At 37.6% G+C, this 21,285-nt stretch overlaps 1 protein-coding gene across 3 annotated transcripts in view; it reads right to left on the reverse strand.

Annotated features, from left to right (window-relative positions):
• The window catches only part of ZNF609 (zinc finger protein 609), a 211,708-nt gene that overhangs the window by 91,295 nt on the left and 99,128 nt on the right, over positions 1 to 21,285 (reverse strand). The gene's annotated exons all lie outside the window — the stretch shown is intronic.

Raw genomic sequence — 21,285 nt, forward strand, 5'->3', positions numbered from 1 at the left:
ACTCTACCAGTCTAAAGAGAAACTCCTAGTAAAAGTTCACTGTGTGCATCATTCTGTACATAACACCAGGAGGCCCAAAGCAAATCTTAACGTTCTCCCACAAACTAAGGTTTTACCTAATAGTAAATCAGAGAATTTTTCTCAACTTCTTTAGAAAAAACAAAGTCACATTCTATGTTCTTATTTCATAATACACAGTATTTCAAGTCATGTGGCAAAGGACCAAGTCATTTCATTACCATCCTATTAAGACTAGACTTTCCATTCCGAGGGAAAGTATAATCACATATATTTAGAAGGATATTATCTCTGTACACGGTCTTTGTTTCATAGCGCTCAGGAAGTGATACTTTGTACTTTTTTTTTTTTAATGTTTATTTTTGAAGTGGGAGAGGGGCAAACAGTGGAAGGCAGAGGATTTGAAGTGGGCTCTGTGCTCACAGCAGAGAGCCTAATGTGGAGCTCAAACTCACAAACCACAAGATCATGACATGAGCTGCAGATGGACGCTTACCTTGTCCTTTATAAACCCTGGGGTAAGGCCTCAGAAATTTTAAATTCCCAGCCCCGTATTTCTTTTCAGGGTTATTTCTCTTAAAAAATAAGAGAATGAAAAGACAGATTTTGGTACACAGCATACTGATAGATGTTCACACTGTCCTTAATCCCCTGTTGGCCATATTTAAGATGGTATTATGCACCAACCATACTGGCAAAAATTTTAAGTTGACAATAACAAGTACCACTTAAACAGAGCAGATGAAAGGAAAAACTACTGGTATAACCACTTTCATAAATTGGCCTTACTTGGTGAAGTAGAAGAACGTACACACCCTACTGTCTAAAAACTCCACTCCTAGGTTTGCACCCTAGAGATACCTTTGTACATGTACATCAGGAGACATAACAACAATGTTTAGAGCAGCAATTTGTGTTGCAAAAAATGGTGGAAAGAATCCAAATGTCCACCAGTAGACTGACAATACATATTTTCCTATATTCATAAAGTGGAACACTAAACACAGTGAAAATAAATTACACTGCACATATCAACATAAACAAGGGAAAAAAGCCATGACATAATGATTCCATTTATTTTTTAAAAAATATTTGTTTTTTTATAAATTTTTTTTTTATGTTTTTATTTATTTGAGAGAGACAGAACGAGTGGGAGAGGGGCAGAAAGAGGTAGACACAAATCTGAAGCAGGCTCCAGGCTCTGAGCTGTCAGCACATAGCCCGACATGGGGCTCAAACTCACAAGCTGTGAGATCATGACTTGAGCTGAAGTTGGAAGCTCAACCGGCTGAGCCAACCAGGCGCCACTAAAAAATATATTATTTTTAAGTTAATCTCTACACCTAGCATGGGGCTCAAACTTACAATTCCAAGATCAAGAGTTGCATGCTCCTCCAACTGAGCTAGCTAGGCGCCCCCATAGTGATTCCATTGAAATTAAGAACAAAATCAGGAAAAACTAAGAAAAGATTGCTTGCTGACACAGATAAATGGGGGAAAAATATAGAGATAAATGGGTAAATGATTAAAAATATCAAATAGTGGGAGGTAAAGAGGGAGGAGCAGGTAACTCTCATTAGGAAAGGGTCACCACACAGGAGGTTCTAAACTTGAAATGTTGTTAATGCTTTAAGGGGGGTAAAAGGTATGGGTGTTCTTTTTATTGTTTTTTTCAAAACAGTTTAAAACTAAGAGAAAGAAACAAATCATATCCAGAGATAAAATATTCCTTATCATCTAGTGCCTACACAGTGCTACAATGAGGAAACATGCTAAACCTTCCCGATGACCTCTTTAAGTAGTACAGTCATTCTAAAAACCACATTAGTTTTCTAAAAAATTAAGCTAGAGGGTCTACTTCCATATTACCTCAGAGGTATAATTTTCTTTTGTAGCACTTATCTTTCACAAAATGACTTTTTTGTATGTCTCCCTCCCATGATAAGCTGGAAATTCCATGAAGGAGGGTATCCCCTCCTCCAACACTCTATCTCAGGGTCTTTAACACGGTACCTGATCGTGGGAAGTACTCAATATTTTTTGAAAAAATGGATAAATGAAAAACGTTAATCTAATTACATTGGCTAACTTTTACTAGTCTGTCCAAAAATGCAGGAAAACACACCACAATTTTCCAACCTGATGCTTCATCCCTGTTGTTAAGCATTCTGACACTGACCCAGAACTTGGTAGTTATTTCAGCATTTATGCAACCAAGTTTAGTGAGGGCCTCCGGTAAGAAGGCACTGTGCTAGGTGCTGAAATTACGGCACTGACAGAACTGACGTAGTTTCATTTATCTACATAAAAGTCACTACATGTATAAAGGAAGATGGTAAGATAGCCTCCCTCTAACCTCCCCCCCCCCGCCCCGCCCCCAACAGACCTCTTAAGACACTGAAATGTGTACAGAGACAAAGCTGAGATTTCAACAACTGGTGGGTGGCAAAGATCCACCCCTCAGAGAACAATGGGCTGCTATTTCCTTCAGCTGCTCTGAAGGATGAACTAATTCCTTTAGTTTCTGCCATCCTTGTGAGTTAAATTATATCATTCTTTGTTCTGCAGAGTAGCTTCTCATAAAATATTCAATAAACAGCAAAAGCACTGTCCTTCTGGAACCTCTTCTAGAAAACAACATGCACAGACAACCACTCATAGGAAAAAAAGCTATAAAGGAAAGAAATTATTATCCTGAAGACAAACATCTCTGTTTTGGAGATAAAAGAGAGGAGCCATAAGCCACATTACAGCTGCCTTTCTGCCTCCAATATATGGGAAAGGTTAAAATTAGAGACAACCAATGAAAAAACATTAAACGATAGTTCTAATAAACTTGAGGACTGTTATATTGCACTACACTCACTTCTGCTGCCTTTTATTCAGTTTCAATACAGTCATCATTCTACCAGCATTTCTTTAAAGGCCATGGTAAAAAATGCTGCTGACACCTATTACCAGCTCAAGCTATTCCTGACTCCCTTCTTCCTTCTTCCTTAAGCCAACCTAAAAGTTAAACAAAGATGGTGGGGAGTAGTGTAGTTAGGTAGGACATGAAGGGGACAACTAGCACCCCCAAAATGAACTTTGTTTCTATTGTCTTAGAGAATTAAGTTCTCTCTGAAAATTTAACAAGGTTGTCAGTAATCTGACTTCACAATGCATATTTCTATTTGCAAACTATCTCTATTAAAATATGCATTTCAAAATCTCTTAGATTCAATCTCCTCCTCTGTGAATCAGTGTTTATGGGACAAGAATCTGACATTCAGAATGCTGAAGTAAATTAAGGAGACTGAGCACCCAATTAGGTGCTAAATAGCTACACAGAAAACTAGTTAAGATTTAGAAATAAGACCTATTTCTCTATTCAAAGGGAAGACATACACAACTTACCAAGAATCTGGGAAACTGAACCCAGGAAAAAGCACTCACAATTTGCTATAGAATTGAAAAAATAAACCAGAAATACACATTATACTCAAGTTATCACCTAAAGACAACAGCAAAAAATATATACCCAGGGCTACCACCAATAAGGATAAGGCCTTTGTGAATGACAAGTTGCCTTCCTGTGCTAACCAGGTTGAAGACATGGTGATATCAGACTGGATTTCAATGATTCATTCAACCTCCCTCAGGAGGGGACCTTCCTGAAGTTCACTCAGTACAAATGAGGATGACTACCCTACATACGTGTTTCTCTCTTCTAAAAACTCATTAAAATGAAAACACAGAAGTAGAAAAAGAGGCATAAAGCTGTGAGGACAAAGCAGCAGACGTGAGATGTCAAAAACATTTTGGAAACTACAAAGCACATGGACAAATGTTAGCCTAGCAGACCAAAGGAAGTTGAAACCTAAACCTGTAAGAGACTAAGTCTGTAAGCTGGGAGTTAAAGAACTATGCTAGCAAACATTCAAAACTCAGGAAAAGCTTAGTGACATCAGCTACTTGTGCAAAGAGGGTAAAACTCAAAATGGAAAGATCAGCTCAAATTCTTAAAAAAATGTTTTAAATGTTTATTTTTGAGAGAGACAGAAAGAGACAGAGAGAAAGGAAGCTTGAGCGGGGAAGCAGCAGAGAAAGAGAGAATCTGAAGCAGGCTCCACACTGTTAGCACAGAGCCCGACACAGGGCTCGAACTCATGAACCGTGAGATCATGACCTGAGCCGAAGTCAGATGGCTAAATTAATCAACTGAGCCACCGGCTGCCTGTTTTTATCACACACACACACACACACACACACACACACACACACACACATGTTTATTTTATTTCTGAGGGAGAGAGAGAAGGTGCAAGTGAGCTGGGGCAGAGAGAGGGACAAAGATAAAGAATCCTACAAGGGACAGAGAAAGAGAGGGAGAGAGAGAGAGAAGCAAGACTCACCCGGAGCGGGGCTGGGAGTCACTTGAAGCAGAGCAAGAGCTCACCCAAAGCAGGGCTTGAACTCATGAACCGCAAGATCAGGACCTGAGCCAAAGTCAGATGTTTAACCAATTGAGCCACCTAGGTGGCGGAGAGTCAAAGTCTTTAAAAGATACAATCAGATTAGACTATCTCCACCACCCAATGCAGGCTCCCATCTCTTTATCCTACCCCTTCTGATTCTAGCAGAAGTCTGAAGGTTTACTCTCTGAATATGTTGAACATCCAGGCTCTGTACTCACCCACACCACATACAATTGAGAATAGGGATAAAGTACAACACTGAGAGCACCAGTGAAACACAAAACCCTTTTCCTCCACTGGGTTCTGTGAGAGCAGGCAAAAGATTGGTTGATTCCTCTGAGGGAAAAACAACTTGCCTAAGACAAAAGAACCTACAGATGTTGGCAGCTGGATGACCCGCACATAAAATACAGGAAGGTATAAAGTATACAGCACTAGTAAGCTCGTTAACAAAGAAAAGAATTGTTATATTTATATTTATTTTTTTAATGTTTTTTAATCTTTATTTTTGAGAGAGAGATACAGACTGCGAGCAGGTGGGGGGGGGGGGGCGAAGAGAGAGAGAGAGGGAGACAGAGACTATGAAGCAGGCTCCAGGCTCCGAGCTGTCGGCACAGAGCCTGATGCAGGACTCGAACTCACGAACTGTGAGATCATGACCTGAGCTGAAGTTGGATGCTTAATTTTTTTAAATGCTTATTTGTGTGTGTGTGGGGGGGGGGGGGCAGAGAGAGGGGGAGACAGAATCCGAAGCAGGCTCCAGGCTCCGAGCTATCAGTACAGAGTCCGATGGGGCTCAAACCCACAAACCGGGAGATCATGACCTGACCCGAGCTGAAGTCAGACACTTGAGCCATTGAGGCACCCCTATATTTATCTTTAAAAGAAAGCAAGGCATACCAAATGTACTGATTTTTATCCAGTTTTTTCACTTTCACATGAACATTTTCCTCTGCCATTGAGTATATAGTTTTTCATGGCTGCATAATATTCCTTATACAGATAAACTGGAATTTATCTAATTTGCTTCCTATAATTAGAATTTTGGGTAGCTTGCAGCTTTTTAGCACTCTTATCCATAAATCATTGCAAATACTTCTAATTACTTACTTGTGACAAACTCCTAAATAAGTGGAATTGAAGGGTATAAACTTTTTCAATACATATGCTTAATGTGTCTTCTAGTAAAGCTGTATCAAATAACTTTCCTACGCTTTATATCCTGATTACAATGGTCAGCCTAGTTTTGTATTGTTTTTGTCTGTTTTTACATGAAACTTGTTAAGGTATAACTGACATACAATAAATCACACAAACTTAAGTTATATAATCTAATAAATCTGACATGTATAACATTGTGAAATCATTACCATAATCAGGAGAGTCAGCATACCAGACATTCACACTAAAGTTTCTTCATGCTGCCTTGTAATCCTTCTTCCTGGTCTTTCTCAGTCCTTCCAGAACTTCCCTGACCTTCCCATCCATTCATCACCAAACACTGATCTGCTTCCTATCACTGTAATTGGTTTACATTATTTAGAATTTCATATAAATAAAATTGTATAGTATGTACTCTTTATATAGTTTCTTTTGTTTAGGATTATTATTTTGAGATTCATTCATGTTGTGTCAATATATCATTCCTTTTGGTTGATGAGTAATAATTTATTGCATAGGTACACCAAAATTTGCTCTTCCATTAACCAGCCAATGGACATTTGAGCTGTCTCCAGTTATGGGCTTCTATGAATGTCTGTGTACAAGACTACACGAAAAAAAGTAAATACCTTGTGATGGGATGACTAAGTTATGTTAGGTAAGTGCTAATTTCTTAAATAAATTGGGTACTGGTTTCCCAAAGTGCGTCTATCATTTTGCATTCCTATTAATAGTATAAGACAGTTGATCCTCAGACACTGGGTAAAGTCAGTATTTTTATTTTTTTAATTTTTTAAATGTTTTTATTTATTTTTGAGACAGAGAAAGACAGAGCATGAGCAGGGGAGGGGCAGAGAGAGAGGGAGACACAGAATCCGAAGCAGGCTCCAGGCTCTGAGCTGTCAGCACAGAGCCCGACGTGGGGCTCAAACTCATGGACTGTGAGATCATGACCTGAGCTGAAGTTGGACGCTTAACCAACTGAGCCATCCAGGCGCCCCTGTATTTTTAATTCTAGATATTCTGATATAGGAATCCAGCGGTATCTCACTGTAGGTTTAACTTACATTTCCTTATTGGCCAAAGATGTTGGTGAAGTTATCTGTTCAAATTTGTTTTGGGGTTGTTTTTTCCTTATTATTGAATTTCCAGAGTTCTTTATATATTCTGGATAGAAGTCCTTTACAGATACATGATTAGCAATTATTTCTCCCAAAATTGGTAGCCTTCTTTCTCATTCTCTTAATGGTGCCTTTCAGCTGTATGTATGTATGTGTATGTATGTATATATATGTACATATGTATATACACACACACACACACATATATATATACGTATTTAAAATATTTTTTTCTTAATGTTTATTTTTGAGACAGAGAGAGACAGAGCATGAGTGGGGAAGGGGCAGAGAGAGAGGGAGACACAGAATCTGAAGCAGGCTCCAGGCTTTGAGCTGTCTGCACAGAGCCTGACGTGGGGCTCAAACTCACAAAGTATGAGATGATGACCTGCGCTGAAGTCAGACGCTTAACCGACTGAGCCACCCAGGTGTCCCTGTATGTATTTTTTAATTTATTATGGTGCCTTTCAGTTATATACATACATATGTATACATACATATACATATACATATTTTTCAACTTATTTGAGAAAGAGTGCACATGCACATGAGCAGGGGAGGGGCAGAGAAAGAGGGAGAGAATCCCAAGCACGTTCAGCATAGTCAGTGCAGAGTCCCACCTGGGGCTCGATCTCAGGAACTGTGAGATCATGACCTGACCTCACCCAGGTACCCTTTAATGGTGCCTTTTAAAAAGCAAAACTTCCTGACTTCAATCAAGTCCAATTTATCAATATTGCATTTTACAGACTGTACTTCTGAAGTCAAATCTAAGAAATCCTTGCCTAACCCAAGGTCAGAAAGGTTTTCTATTATAATTTCCTCTAAAATTTTTATAGTCTTAGATTTTACATTTGTATAAATCCATTCTGAATTACATTTTGTTCATGTTATGAGGTATAAATAGAAGTTCACTTTTTGGAACATGGATATCCAATAGCTCCAGCACCATTTGTTAAAGCTATCCTTTTTCTGTTGAATTGCCTTTACATCTCTGTAGAAAAATCAATTGACCATTTACGTATAGGTCAATTTCTGGACACTATTCCACTGATGAACACATTTGGCTATCTCAAGGTCCCTGCCACATTGCTGTAATCATTGTAGATTTAAAATAAGAATTGAAGTCAGGTAGTTTAAGTGCATTTCCCTATGAATTTTAAACCTGCTTGTCAATTTCTATTAAAAAGCCTGCTGAAGGGTGCCTGGGTGGCTCAGTCAGTTGAGTGACCAACTTTGGCTCAGGTCATGATCTCATGGTTCATGGGTTCAAGCCCCATGTTTGGCTCTGTGCTGATAGCTAGAAGTCTGGTGCCTGCTTCGGATTCTGTGTCTCCCTCTCTCTCTGCTCCTCCCCTTCTTGCACTCTGTCTCTCTCTCTAAAAAATAAATAAACATTAAAGGAAAAAAAAAAAAAAAGGCCTGCTGAGAATTAGGAATCACTAGTCTGTCAATAATTTGAGGAGAATTGAGATTCTAACTATTGAGTCTTTCAAACCATGAGCATGGTAAATCTCTCCATTCATTTAGGACTTATGTTTCGTAGTTTTCATTATACAGGTCTTACATATATTTTGTCAGGTTTATCCCTAACTATGTAATACTTCTATTACTATTATTATTATTACTACTATTATAATGCTATTATAAGTGGCATTTAAAAAACTTCAATGTGACTAACACTATATAAAAATACAATTGATTTTTAAACACTGAATTTGTCTTGCAATACTGCTAAACTCACGTATTTGTTCTAACAGGTTTTTTTTTTTTTGTAGTTTCTTTAGCACTTTCTACATACATGATCATATCATCTATAAAGATAGTATTATTTCTTCCTTTCCAATCTGGATGCCTTTTATTTATTTTTCTGGCCTTATCAGACTAACTAGAACCTTCAGTGTAATGATGGATATAAGTAGTAATAGAAAACATCCTTACCTTGGTCTTTATCCTAAGGCAAAAGCATTCATTTTTCACCATTAGCTATGATATTAGCTATAGGTTTATGGTAGATACCCTTTAGCAGGAAAAGATTCCCTTCTATTTCTACTTTCTTGAGCAAGGTAAGGCAAATGAGGCAAAGGAGGCATGAAAAGTACTCACCTCATGCATATAAAATTTAAAGGCAAAAATCCTCAGTAATCAAGTGATATATTAATGCAATAGTTTTTAAAAGCCAAAATTAATCCAAACCCCACAATGAACAAAATATCAAAATTTAAATAAAAAACTGGATTGGTATTATTGATTTTCCCTTTGCCTCTGGCTCCAGTATGGCTCTGCATGGCACTATTATTGAACCTGGCAGAAGAATGGGCATTGCAGGCAGAAGGAAGAACACACACAAAGGCCAAAATGTAGGAATGTACCTGGGGCATTTGAGGTATATTAAGGAAGTTAGTATGACAGAAAAAGAGTGAGAGGCAGAGGAGAGAGCACATGAGGTCAGAATGAAAACAGGAGCTAGATTATGTCATTGACAAGAACTTTTGAGTTTTTCTGAATGATATGGGAAGCCACAACACAGTTTTAAGGAGTAAAATAATCTGACACACTTTAAAAGGATCACTCTGACCACTATGAGAAAAGATTACAAGTCACTAAAGACAGGGAGACAAGTTAAGTGCTATTATAATAATCCAGAAGAAGTTAAACAGTGGTTTGGACCAGCTGGTAGCAGTGGAGGTAGGGAGAAGAGGTTGGATCCTAAATGTATTAGAGACAAAGCCAGTAGGATTTGTTGGTGGATTATATGTGGGGAAGAAGACAAAGAGTCAAGAATACCTTCTTGGCCCATGCAATTAGAAAAATGGGATTGCAGGGTACCTGGGTGGCTCAGTCAGTTGTTTGACTCTTGATCTCAGCTCAGGTCTTGATGTTAGGGTTGTGAGTTCAAGTGCTGCATTGGGCTCCATGCTGGGTGTGGAGCGTACAGAAAGAAAGAAAAAGAAAGAAAAGTAAAGAAAGGAAGGAAAGAAGAAGGGAAGAAAGAAAGAAAGGAAGAAAGAAAGAAAGTTGAAGAATAACATGCTTGAAATGTAGATAACAGAAGAAATAAGCTCTAATTTAAGGCAGGAATCAGTGAGCTTTTTCTTTATTTTTTTATTTTTATTTTTTTTAATCTCCCATTTATTTATTTATTTTCAATATATGAAATTTATTGTCAAATTGGTTTCCATACAACACCCAGTGCTCATCCCAAAAGGTGCCCTCCTCAATACCCATCACCCACCCTCCCCTCCCTCCCACCCCCCAAGTGAGCTTTTTCTTTAAAGAGAATAAATATTTTAGGCTTTGAGGACCAATGGTCTCTGCTGTAATGGCCAATTCTGCTGTTGCAGTCTGAAAGAAGCTATAGACAATACATAAATGAAGGAGCATTCTATATTTAAATAAATGTTATTTACAAAAATAGATAGCCTGGCCCAGAGGCACTGGTTTAGGATATGACCATGGAAGCAGTAGTTGAGACAGGATGGAGGACAAAATCACTGGGAGAGTGGTGGTCAAGGAATTAAGAAGCAAAGGTGTTGGCAAGATCGTTATAAGGACACTGAATTTACCATGAGTTAAGCCCAGAAACAATGTTGGAGAGAGTGACTTTTAAGAACAGGAGGTGGGGGTGGGGGTGGGGGTGTGGAGGAATCAGCGAAAATGGCAGAAGGATCTCTGAAAACTCTCTCCTCCATAAAATCAATAAGAAAACTGGCAAAAACTGTCAGAATCAAGTTTTTCAGAATTCTGGAAATTAACCAAAGGCTTGGAGCAATCTGAGAAGCATTTATTCAAGAACAACAGCTCATATCACACATTGAGGTTCAAGTCTGATATTGAATCTCAGAAGAGCAGTGAGCTTTGTGGCATCTTAACTTGCCTTATTCCCATCCCCTGCTCTGAAAAAAAATCAATACTCTACAATCACAGAGAAAAGCAGCAGCTTGACAGCCACTGAAGGGGCAGAACATGACCGGGGCTCCTTCCAAGCTTCATTTCTAAAGAATTCTCATTATATGACCTTTCTGATAGTTTCCTGGGAAGACCCCACTTTGTAAGATGGTCTAGATTTAACCAGACTTAGAGTTTGCGCATCACAAAACGCTTTTTTCTTGAGAGTGGAACATCTGTAGAAAACACTTGCAGGCACGTGTTTAACTTTGTGGCTGCTTGAGGCAATGGATAACAGGTGGGGCAAATAACAGACTAGCCAAAAAGCTTAAAAAGAAAGGTAGGGAAGAAGATGTCCATAAGAGCTTGGCAAAGTTCTGACACGGTCCTGGGAATCTAGAAGTCCATATGCATGCAGAAGGTTGTGTTTATGTTCAGGGCTGAGCACATACTTAAAAAAGGCCTGAGAAGGCTCTACGTTCTCACTTCTGGTTGACTTTGAGGCTTTGCACAAGCAGAAAGTGAACATTAAACCAAAGCATCAACTGCCTGGCTGAGTGTTGAATTCTATATGCAGCAAACCTATTCTTCAAAAACTAAGAGAAATTAAGATATTCCAGATAAACAAAAATAGAGAAATCAATGCTAGCAGACTTCCCATACAAGATACACTATAAGAAATCCTTCCACCTGACACAAAAGGACACTAGGCAGTAACATAAATCCACAGGAAGAAATAAAGAAGACCAGTAAAGTTAACTCCATAGTTGTATTAGTTTTCTATTGTTGTTGCAACATAAAACCAGAAACTTAAAGGCTTAAAACAACACCAATTTACTATAGTTCTGGAGGTCAGAAGGCTGACATGACTCTCACTGGGCTAACATCAAAATGTCAGCAGGGCTGCGTTTCTGTGTAGAAACTCTGGGGAAAAATCTGTTTTCTTGCTTTTTCCACTTGGAGGGGGTCTGCATTCCTTGGCTCAAGGCCTCTTCCTCCATCTGCAAAGCCAGCAGTACAGCATCTTTAAATCTCTCTGACTCTTACTTTCTGTCTCCCTTCTTCCCTTATAAAAGACCTTTGTGATTAAATTAAGCCCAACTGAATAATTCATGTTCATCTCTATCTCTCTCTAAATCCTTAATTTAATCATATATATAAAATCCCTTTTGCTATGTAAGGTAACACATCACATGTTACAGAAATTAATAAGGCAGATTAAAAAAAAAGTTTACTTATTTAGTTTGAGAGAGAGAAAGACAAAGAATCCCAATCAGGTTCCGCATTGTCAGCACAGATTCCGATATGGGCTCCAACCCACAAACAATGAGATCATGACCTTAGTGGAAACAACAATCAGGTGCTTAACCGACTGAGCCACCCAGGTGCCCCTAAGGCAGACTTTTTTGGGAGGGTCATTATCCTGCCTGCCACAGTAGGTAAATACAAAAAAAATAGAAGTGTATTTTTTATTTGTAACTCTTTCTTTCTCTTATTTGATTTAAAAGACAACTGAACAAAGCAGTAATTCTAATTTGTGGTGATGGGCATATAATGTTTCAAGATGGTATTTGTGAGACACCTGGGTGCCTCAGTTGGTTAAGTGTCCAACTCTTGATTTTGGTTTAGGTCATGATTTCATGATGAGTGAGAGGTCATCATCTCATGACAATGAGTTCGTGAGTTCGAGCCCCATGTCAGGCTCTGTGCTGGCATCGTAGAGCCTGCTTGGGATTCTCTTTCTCCTTCTCTCTCTGCCCCCTCCCTGCTCTCTCTCTCTCTCAAAAATAAATAAATAAGCTTAAATTTTTTTTTAAAAAAATATGTCATTTGTAGACAACAACAGCACAAAAGAGAGAGGAGGGAAACAGAGCTATATAAAAAAGTTTTACACACTACTGAAAGCAAACTGGCATTAATCCATACTAGATTATTATAAATTAAGATGTTAATTATAATCCCTGGGCAACCACTGAAATATTAACTTAAATACTGTATTAAAAGAAACAAGGGAATTAAAATGGTACACTAGAATATATCTATTTAACACAAAAGAAGACCATTGTGGAGGAATACAGGAACAGAAATAACATAAGATTTATAGAAAGTAAACAGCACAATGGCACACATAAATCTTATCAATAATTACATTAAATGTAAATGAATTAAACATCCCAATTAAAGAATTCAGAGAAGTAACCTCACAGTTTGTAAGATGACTAAAATAGACGCCAAAACTAACAAACCTAGGAGATTTTAGACAAAAGGGAAACAACAATCTGCAAGTGGGGAGAGAAAAAGGAGGACACCAACTCCACTTTTAAGTCTAGCGTTATGAGGAATGTGAGAGAGAAGACATACTGCTTGAGAGGACTGCAGTGAAGCAGGATCCTTTGGGGATATTTATAATCTTTTTTGATATAAAGAAATCAACAGTTTTTATTTGATAAAACGTTTCAATCTTTCCCTTTGTTTCTTTTCCTGGCATTCATGCTTAGAAAGTCATTCACATCCTGAGAGCAAATAAAACATATTCATCTATATTTTCTTTTTATATACAAGATTCTTAAATTAGGCCCTTGGTTCATTTTGACCTTAGTGTGGACTCTGCTGTAAAGAACGCTTATTTTTCTTTCATAGAATCAGAAGTAAGGAAGAGGAAGGACAGTAAAGGAGACAATGATATATCCTAACAAGAACACTGAATTAAAAGGTAGCAGTACTGACATTTAATCCACACTACAAAGTCATTGGGTGGCAGCAGTTTGATCTCTAATCTGACTTCCTCTTCCCTCACTACTATAGTTCAACTCCACATTATCTCTGGTCTATGGCTATAGGTTATTGCAATTATCTCCCAGTTGGCTAAACTGACACTGGTGTCTCCTTTTTCCAATGCATCCACCACAAAATCTAGAAATACAGTCCTTAAAAAACCTTAAAATGAAGGATTCATACCTATAGTTTATATACATCATTCCTACAAATCATTAAGAAAAATAATTCAACAGAAAAATGAGTAAAGGGTATGAACAAGCAATACCCAGAAGAAATAACAAATGACCGATAGATACATTTAAAAATAACATTCAACCACATTAGTAATTGGGAAGGCACAAATTAAAACGACAATGCATCTCTCCCATCAAATTAGGATAATTATCAAGAATAATAAACACTCAGTTTGCATAAAGATACACAGAAAAAGAAACCTGTGTATTAAAATCTTGTTTAGGAGTGCTTGGGTGGCTCAGTTAGTTAGGCATCTGACTCTTGATTTCGGGTGAGGTCATGATCTCACAGTTTTGTGTGCTCTCTCTCTCTCTCTGTCTCAAAATATATAAACTTTAAAAAAATAAAATAAACTCTTGTTTACATTAACGAGTTTCATACTTAATAATTTAAGGAAATCCAAACTCCTTAAAATAACTTAAGGACTTTCATAATCTGGATTTGGTTTATCTTTCTTTTCTGTATACTCTACTCACCCTCACACACACAAACAAAAAGCAATGGAACATGTCAGATTTTTCACCCCCCAGCAATCAGGGTCATACTGTTCTCAATGCCTGAAACAGTCCTTTCCCTTCATCTCCTCAATGCAAATGACATATTTCCTTTTCATATGTAATCCCAATACCCCCTTCCATGATGTCCCCAAATTTAGTTGTCGAGCTCTCCTTTGTGTTCTCACAGCAGTTTAAAACTCAAGAGCCCTTAACACTCTCCCACTGGAAGTTACCTGTTGATAATTGTTTTCCTAATGGACTGAAGATGGAGGCCCTTGAGATTGTAGTCTTATTTGTTTTTCTAGCACTGAGCATACAGTTGGCACTCCATGAAAAGGGAATTAGTAATATTTCATCTAGCACCTAAAGCTAACAGCAAAGCTTTTTAATTTCTCAGAGTCTACAAAGACCAGGATTTATTAGTATCTTAAAATTACACTTCTCCAACATACCACTGTGTCCAAAACACCAAACCCAACTACCTTATATTGGCAATCTAGGTTTTATTATTGATCATCTACAAAGCTAAAAAAAAGCTCAATATTGCTTTTATCAATATATGATTTTAGTAGGTTAATTAGAAATAAAAATAACGCTGTTACAAATAACTGTGGAAGACAACTGACTCCATGTTAAGAGACTGAAATTGGCCAGAGTAAGATTATTTATGCCATGGAAACTGGTAAACACTACAAATAAGCCCTGCCTCATTCTCCAAGCTGGTTAAACATTTACCAACATACTGGTGGACAAAAATATATTTATTCTAATAGGACAGCACTGTGACCAGCTGATGAGTAAACAGTAGTTCGTTTTCCTTCTTCTTAAAAAAGTTTCCTGGTCTAGTCTAAACTCATATATTTCCCCCAATTTAGAACTTCTGAAGTACTTTCACCCAAGTCAACAAATTTTATTTACATTCATCTAATTCATTCAATAAATATTTACCAAGTACCTATGGTACTGTCCAAACTGATGGATCAACTGTTTTACTAATTTTCTTTTTTCCTTTAACTAAACTAGGTAAATCTTCTTGAAAGAGTGGGTTCTCAGTAGGTACTTAATAGGTAATGACTGGCATAGCAGACATTATGTTAGACTCCCAACATCCATTTAATCTGAGACAACCAATCTAAGACAATCACTGAAATCCCATTCCCCTGGTAGTTTAAAAAGAGGGTTTATGACCCAGTTATGGTCAAAGAGATATGAAAATAAAAGTCTGCTGGGAGCTTCTGGAAAAGGCTTCCTTGCTCCTAAGAAAAAGAAGCAGATTTCCCTTCTTAACCTCGTGTGGTATTTGGATTAAATATTTATAAATCTGCTGCCATTGCATTTTCCAAAACCAACCAAACCAACCAACCACAACAAAAAAAATCCCAAACCTGACCTACCACGGCAATTCTGTTATGACTGATAAAAAAATTTCCTTATTAAGCCATTTAAAATAAGAAACAGGGTTTCTGTTACTTGCAGCCAAAAGCATATTAACTGATAAATCAGAAATGGGGACAAAGATCTATGTAGTAAACTAGGATTATTACCACAGTAACATTTATTGTTAGAGAGTAACTAATTATATGTGTTTATTTTTCATTTTATTTATGTTTTTATTATTTTTTGAGAAAGAGAGAAAGAGTTCTTGAGCAAGCAGGGGAGGGGCAGAGGAAGAGGGAAAGAGAGAATCTTAAGCAGGCTCCATGCCCTGAAATCACGACTTGAGCCAAGTCAGGAGTCGTCCAGTATGTGTTTTTTAAAAGAGATATTTTATCTTAAGTAGGCTCCACACCCAGTGTGGGGCTTGAACTCACTACCCTGAGATCAAGAGTTGCACACTCTACCAAATGAACCAGACAGGGAACCCACTTGTGTTTTTTCTTTCTATTTTTTAAAGTTTATTTACGTATTTTGAGAGAGAGCACACACGGAAGTGGGGGGGGGGGGTTGGGAGAGAAAGGAGACAGAGAATTCCAAACAGGCTCTACACTTAGCACAGAGCTCCATTTGAGGCTCGATCTCATCACTGCGAGATCACACCTCAGCTGATATCAAGAGTCCAATGCTTAACAGACTGAGCTACTGAGGCACAATTATGTTTTAAATTACATTTTTTTACCATTTTCCTCCCAGTCATACAACTATTTTTTCAAAGATCAAAGTTAAACACACACATAATTTAAATAAATCAGTTCTACAAAGTATGTTAAGAAAAACAGTAGCCCTCACCTCTGTTGCTGTCCCATTTCCAGGCCTTAGAAGCAAACCACTTGTACTTCGTTCAAGTGATTATTTTGGAATTGATCTCCATGTTTCTAAATGACATGTCCATGTTGTTACCTCTTAATTTTTCAGTTTTAGGAATTATCTATTGATTTTCCACTTTGAAAGGTGATTTAGAGCTTTCTTCTCTTGTACCCATCACACACATGTATCCTTTCTATCTCCCCAACTATCCTTTATAATGATAAAGTAATTTTGGTTAGTTCACTATTCAGTGTACCCTCTTGTAAGGGCTATGTATGCCTATTCACATTTGAGCTATACAGTAAAAACCATGATTCCTTTTCCTTTCCTGCACAACTTTTTGCTTTTCCTGTAAATACTATTTTTTTTGGCCATTTACTTAGATACTTATGTATGTATTATTATTTCACCCCAGAAAAATTTTGTCAATTGTCTCCATTTCCTCTTGAGACACTAAGACCCACCAAATATTCTATTTCAACTTCCTAAAGAAGTCTCTGTTCTGGGGGTGCCTGGGTGGCTCAGTTGGTTAAGCGTCTGACTTTGGTTCAGGTCATGATCTCATGGTTCATGGGTTTGAGCCCTACAATGAGCTCTGTGCTGACAGCTCAGAGCCTGAAACCTGCTTTGGATTCAGTGTCTCCCCTCTCTCTCTGCCCTGCCCCCACTCACATTCTGTCTCTCTCAAAAATGAATAAACGTAAAAAACAAGTTGCTCTTGTGGAGACTTCAAACTTTCTCCCATGTGGACTGGCTGGCCTTAGTGCTGGTAAATTATTGTTTATCTGAAATCTCCATTCATTATTTGGAGGAATCCCCTAGCCTGCCTGCCTGCCTTCCTGCCTGCCTGCCTTCCTTCCTTCCTTCCTTCCTTCCTTCCTTCCTTCCTTCTCTTCCCTTTTAAAAAAATTTTTGCCCTTTAGGGAAGCCTGGGTAGCTCAGTTGATTAAGTGTCCAACTCTTGATTTCAGCTCAGGTCATGAGCTCACAGTTTGTGAGATCAAGCCCCATGTCAGACTCTACACTGACTGTGCAGAGCCTGCTGGGGAGTCTCTCTCTTCCCTCTCTCTCTGCCTCTCCCCTGCTTGTGCTTGCTCCCTCTCTCTCAAAATAAATAAATAAACAATAAAAAAATTTTTTTTTGCCCTTTAAAAATTTTATAAAATTTAAGTATACTTGACATATTACTTTCAAGTATATGATACAGTGATTCAACAATTAAATACATTATGAAATGGTCACCAACGATAAGTATATCGTAATATTATTAACTAAATTCCTTGTGTTGTGCTTTATAACTGGAGGTTTTATAATCCCCTTCACCCATTTTGCTCATCCCCCCCCGCCCTGAGACCCCACACCTAGGGCAACCACCAGTATGTTCCCTACATTTATGAGTCTATTTCTAGCTTTTCTCGTTGACTGAATTTCCTGTTTCCTCTCCCATACGTCTTCCTCTTTCCTGGTTTTATACCCTTATTTTGTGAAGAACATCTTCCACCAGCTTCCTAGAATGTTGTATGGGAAGTATATTTTTTGAGACATTGCAATTTACTAGTTTTTCAGACAAGACTGATAGTTTGGTTGAATAAAAAAAAAAAAACCAAAAACCCTCTACACCGTTTCTTGGATACAATGTCTGACAATGATGTGTACAGACTTTCTTTTTAACCTTTAGAACAAAAATTTGATGAATTCTGAATTAACATAGAAACTGAGAAGCACCTGACTATGTAAGTCTGAATCATAATTTATCATACATGTAAGCTAGCCTACAGTTAGGATTAATGTTTAAAGAAAGCCTCATAAAATTGGCAGCAAGTAGGTACTGAATAAATGGTAATAACAAAATCATATTTATATTTGTGAGTTCTGATATAAATGAAGTAGATAAATTTGATCAATACTCAGGGGTTTTGCATTCTCAAGCAGCTTAATCCTGATCAGTCTCTGATTTTATTAATTTCTCATATATATTAATTTTTTTTATATTTCTGTTTTTTCAATTGGGCAAAACCAGCTTGCTTGGCTGGATGTAGATTAAATTCCAAATACTAGCAAAGTGGCTATATGTCATTAGGTTTATCTGGCTAAGATCCCAAAATCTTCTTTTTGTAAACACACATAGGTTATATATTGTCCAGGATCTGAGTAATATACGTACCTAACAGCACATAAAAACCCTAAGAAAAGAGAATTCATTATCAACAAACAAACAAACAAACAAACATGGTGACCTCCCTGAGGAAGCAAAATAATTTCCTCAATGGCTGTTACTCCCTTTCCTGTCTCCAAAAGATTCACATTGCCAAAAATTTCCTAAGTGTGAGTCAAATCATTATAGGTAATTCTGCTTCTCTCCTCTTCTTTCTTTCCCTCCCAACCTCTAAGGAGGCAACATTCCAACCACTGGTGTTCAGAGGAAATTCTTTTTTTCCCCCTTAATGAAAACTGTGTCAGTAGGGGGACATTTAGCCTTCCTTTGGTTCCCTGTTATCTTCTCACTTACCAATGCTTACTATCAATCCAGCATTCTCAAATACAACAGTCAAGGCTCAGTATTTAGGAAAATCTCTCAGACTAATGGAGATTTAAACTAAGGGCCAGGAGAAATTTGATGAACTTTGTACAACTAAATAACAGTACTACTAAAATATTAATAACTATGTGAAAGATTAATACTGATTATGTAGAATGTAGTCTCAACCTCTGTAAGAACTATACTTAAACTTATGTTTAACAGCAACAAAATTTTTACTTATTAATATGATTAAAATATAAAACAATGGGAATAATATGTTTGTTTAAAAATAATGACCCCACTCCAGTAGCAAGGGGCTTGCCTAGTGCCTACATCTTTTTTTTTAAATTAAGAATAGGAATCAAGTCTCCTTGGAGAGAAGGGCTGATTCTAGGACTAGGACAGGAAGTATATAAAATAAATCTACCTCATTTATAGTGCCAGAATATGAGGAAGTATTAATAAATAAAGCACACAAGCACATATGCATGGACACACACACAGCATATGACAAAGGAAACTAACTGAAGGGGGTCCTAATGGCTGAAGCTGGAACAATTTGAGCAACAAAATAAAGTAGTATTGGGTTATAACCCAAATAGAAAACAAATATCCATGAGTCCATACTGTTATCTAAATAAATGCTTGAGTAAATGGATAAATGGGGAAAAGAGACAAATCTCCCATGCAGAAAAATTCCAAATAATTTATATGGATACTCTGCCCTCAAAGAAGGGAGAGCAAAACTCCCTACTCTTTAGGCTGTGGACTCTACATACCAATTTCCCTCCAGAGAGAGAGAGCACAATATGGAAAGAGAAGAAAAAAAAGGGAGTAATTTTATAGTGAAGAACCTGACAAACACTATTTCAACCAGGTGATCAAGGTCAACATCAATAGTCATAAATCATGTTTATACAGTATGTGTGCTGATATGATGTGATGAAAATGGCACTTCACTTCTGTGGTTACCTTCCTAATTACTCATAATCCCAGTCCTATCACGAGAAAACAGAAGACAAATTCCCATAGTGGGGCATCCTACAAAATACCTGACCAGTACTTCTCAAAACTGTCCAGGTAATCAAAAACAAGGAAAGTCTGAGAAACTGTCATGGCCAAGACAGACCTAAAGAGACTCAACAACTAAATGTAACGTGGTATCCTAAATGAGATTCTGGAACAGGAAAGGGAAAAGTAAGTTAATCTGGTCGCTCAGTTGGTTGGGTGTCCGACTTTGGCTCAGGTCATGATCTCACGGTTTGTGAGTTCAACCCCTGCATCAGGCTCTGTGCTGACAGCTCAGAGTCTGGAGCCTGCTTCAGATTCTGTTTCTCCCTTTCTCTCTGCCCCTTCCCTGCTCGTGCTGTCTCTCTCTCTCTCTCAAAAGTAAATAACCATTAAAAATTTTTCTTTTAATAAATATAGACTTTAGTTAATAATAAGAATTATATCAGTATTGTCTCATTAATTGTAACATGTATCATACTAATGATAGAGAAAACTAGGTATGAGGTGTATGGAAATTGTCTACACTATCCTCTCAACTTCTCTGTAAATCTAAAACTGTTCTAAAAAGTAGTCTAATAAAAACGAAGAAACAATAATGACCTTTCCTGCCAGGTCCGAATGCGATCTAACCAAATCAGGGTGGGTGAAGGAATTTAGTAAATTAGAGTTCACAAAGAAATAGACATCACACATTTCCCCTACATTAGAAAACAATTTAGAACCTGTTAAACCAGGAACATAATATCAGATCAGCTGTCTCATCAGAAATATAAGACATTTAAATTTCAAGGTAATTAGGGGCACCTGGGTGGCTCAGTTGGTTAAGTGTCTGACTTCAGCTCAGGTCATGATCTCATGGTTTGTGGGTTCGAGCCCCGTGTCGGGCTCTGTGCTGACAGCTTGGAGCCTGGATCCTGCTTCAGATTCTGTGTCTCATTCTCTCTCTACCCCTCCCCCACTTGTGCTCTGTATCTGTCTCTCAAAAATAAATAAATGTAAGAAAAAAATTTTTAATTGCAAGGTAATTACATCTTTGAGTATCAGAATCAAACACCCTAACAGATATATAGCTAGCAATAAACACAGAGGATCTGACAAGAGATCTGTGGGGAGAGGGTGGCTGAAAGTAAAATTGCAGATAATATTATTAACAGACTAGCCTTGTTCGAAAGTAAAAGTGGTGATAAGCACGTACTGTTATACACAGGGGATGAATCACTGGATTCTACTCCTGAAATCATTATTGCACTATACGCAACTAACTTGGATATAAATTAAAAAACAAAAGTAAATAATAATAAAGAAAGTACAAGAGGATAAAAATCTTTGGAATCTATTACATCCTAAGAGAGAAC

Source organism: Panthera tigris, chromosome B3 (assembly GCF_018350195.1).
Source record: "Panthera tigris isolate Pti1 chromosome B3, P.tigris_Pti1_mat1.1, whole genome shotgun sequence".
Taxonomy (NCBI): domain Eukaryota; kingdom Metazoa; phylum Chordata; class Mammalia; order Carnivora; family Felidae; genus Panthera; species Panthera tigris.